Genomic DNA, 3,129 nt, shown 5'->3' with positions numbered 1-3,129 from the left:
CTACTTAAACATTTCTCTTTTTTTCACTCTATAATAATTTATCCCCAGCAGCTCTAACATATTTGTTACAATTTTACTAAGTCTCATTTTTTTTTTTTATCTCTGCCATTCTCTATCCCAGTAGGAACAGTTTTTTCCAGGCAATTTCCCTAATTAAGTTCTGATATCTGCTTATGATTTGCTACTCCTACTCTAGAAATTTATTACTCCCCCCACCCCAAAGAAAACCTGCATTTTCATCATGCACTCATTTACTAATCATTTCCTTTATGATAAAATATGTTTCAGTTTTAAACACATTTTCTTATAACAGGTACTGTCATTTCCTCTTGCTAATATTCTCTATGTCATTTTAATTAATTGCCTCTACAATCCTGAGTGATAATTTGCTGTGTTTTGTTAATCAGTTTAAGACATTTTTCAAAGCATTGCCATAGCCTTTGCATACACATCTTTTTAAACTTTATTACTCTGAAAAAAAAATCAAAATGAAATTCTATACAAACAAAATGAACTATTTAAAGGTCTCTTCTAAGTCTATATTAGTGAGGAGCTCTACATAATTTTCTTTATAAAACTCATGTCTTGTTTCTATAATCACACTTTATCCTCTTTTTCTTCCCGTATCAAAACAACTCCCTTTGTTGCTCTATCTGACTCCCTTTACACTGCTGATGCTGTGAATTCAATTGAGGACTATGTTCCTCTCCATGGTTCTCTTTACACTCATTTTATGTATCCCCTGCCCAGCAGTATTGCCCAGTCCATAGTGTCACTAACCACTGCTTAAGAGTAAATAAATATTTTCTCTACATAAATCTAACCTGAACACAGGACACATACACTAAAATGCCTTCTAAACAGTTCCATCTTGGTGAAGTGTCTCTACTTCTGGGAGCAGGGACAGGTAGTAAAAAAAATTACTTTTCTGTATAAAGAATCTCCTAATATTCTAGACAAGAATTTTTTTCTGTCCTCAATATATGACTATTAAATACACCTACTTGAAATTAATAGTTTATTTTCTCTATAATTGTTTAATATTTAAAAATGCACAAAACTAATGCAGATGTAAATTCACTTGCCCTCTCTTCAGGAGTATATCTGCATGGAGGAGTGTGGAGATTAGCAAAAGTGAAGAATAAGTCTAGAAAAAATGCTAAGAATCTGAGTATCTTAACATATAAGCTTCCTCTGTTTATCTTTTGGTATTATATTCAAATACTCACCTAAGTCAGGAGGTATGCTTGCTGTAGTTAAAGATCTAAAGAGATTCACCATAGATGACAAAGAAAACAAATGGTAAAAGTGCTAACTAGACCAAGAGGAACTCAGTGCTACTTGCTTATCTTCTCATGTGTTAGGTGAAATCCTGACAACCTAAGTATCATTCTCCTTTTAGCATTTCATAAGAGTAACCCCTCATGTTTAACTATAGGGTGCAATTTGCGAAAGTCCCATAGATCCTTTCTAACATTTCTCTGCGTAGAAATGCCTAGAAAAACATGTACTCACAAGCTCAATTCTTCAGTCTTTTTATGTGCCTGCATTGACATGCTCATGTAACTATAAATGCAGTCATAAAGAAATGGTTTTCAATGAGACAAATAGAGGACAAATATAGTATCAGCAGTTGGGCAAGACTATGATGCAATTCTCCTGAGGAATGGAGTTAATAGAGAACATGTCATGTCATATACAATAAATTTTTTTTCAGCTTTCAATAGCTTGTAAAAATGAATGTACAAATATTGGGGAAAAGAAGCAAGTATGAATTCCAGTACCTTATTCCCAGTATACTCAGAGCCTCATGATTTAACTTCATGAAGCTGAAAGAAAGAAATGGAAGTAGAGCACCCTCCCTAATAAGAGATCATCCAAACACTTTTGAGAAACCTATTTAGACCCCATCATTTTTTGTTTTGTTTAAATCTCTAAACAACTCTTCAATCTTTTATGGAAATAATTATTCTTAGAACTGTTAAACTATAATATATAGTTAAGAAAGTGAAGGAAAAATAGAATCAAATAAGTGATAGCAAATATGTGTATTGCATTCCAAATCTTTAATTTTCTAGGCACATTGTTACTTTCAAATGTTACTATTTGACATTCTGACTTTGCATTTCAAGAAAAGTCAAGTTTCAATGAAGTAAACTGTAACTTTTTGAAAATTTTAATAAATATAGAAAATTATTTTAAAATATGAATAAATAGCTGGATTTAAAGCATACCTAGAAACAAAGATTAATTCATTTGCACTTTTATTTCACTAAACGTCAATGAAAATTTGTTTACCATGTTGAACATTTGGGAAAGTGGAAGTTCAGGCTATGGCTTTGATTATTGTTTTTAGGCATAATTTTGTATAAATGAAAAATAAAATATAACTTTTTAATATTTTGGTAAGATGCTATTTAAATATAGATGACTAAAACTAAGAAAACTAAGTGATAACTGATTTTACTCAAAATGTCCAAAATTGCCCAGCTGGCGTGGCTCAGTGGTTCAGCACGGATCTATGAACCAGGAGGTCACAGTTCTATTCCTGGTCAAGGTATATGCTTGGGTTGAGTGCTCCATCCCCAGGGTGGGGGCATGCAGGAGGCAGTTGTTCAATGATTCTCATCATTGATGTTTCTCTCTCTCTCACAGTTCTATTCCTGGTCAAGGTATATGCTTGGGTTGTGTTCGCCATCCCCAGGGTTGGGGCATGCAGGAAGCAGTTGTTCAATGATTCTCATCATTGATATTTCTCTCTCTCTCTCTCCCTTCCTCTCTGAAATCAATAAAATTGTGCCATCATAATGCACATGACAACCCAGTTGAGGCAGTAGGTACAGTTCTGGGCTAGCAAGTTTATTCTTGTAGGTATTGCGATATTGGCAAATATGTTGGGGTTCTTGTCTCCGCATCAAGAAGGGTTCAGGAATCTGGAGAAGGTTGTGCATAGATTAATTAGTCCAAAAACATAATTGTGAAAGACATTAGGGGGTCAGAGGAGCTTAGCTAAAGAAGCTAAGTTCTAAGGTCTAAGGTCTTAAAGTCTAAGGTCTCCTCATCTCAGAACCTCCGTCGCAGGACCCCATGCTTTTTATGAACACAAATTGTCCTGAGGTGAGGAAGAGA

The sequence above is a fragment of the Myotis davidii genome, unplaced genomic scaffold (assembly GCF_000327345.1).
Source record: "Myotis davidii unplaced genomic scaffold, ASM32734v1 scaffold1397, whole genome shotgun sequence".
Taxonomy (NCBI): Eukaryota; Metazoa; Chordata; class Mammalia; order Chiroptera; family Vespertilionidae; genus Myotis; species Myotis davidii.
The sequence above is the reverse complement of the archived record's forward strand: the minus strand, read 5'-3'. Positions refer to the sequence as shown.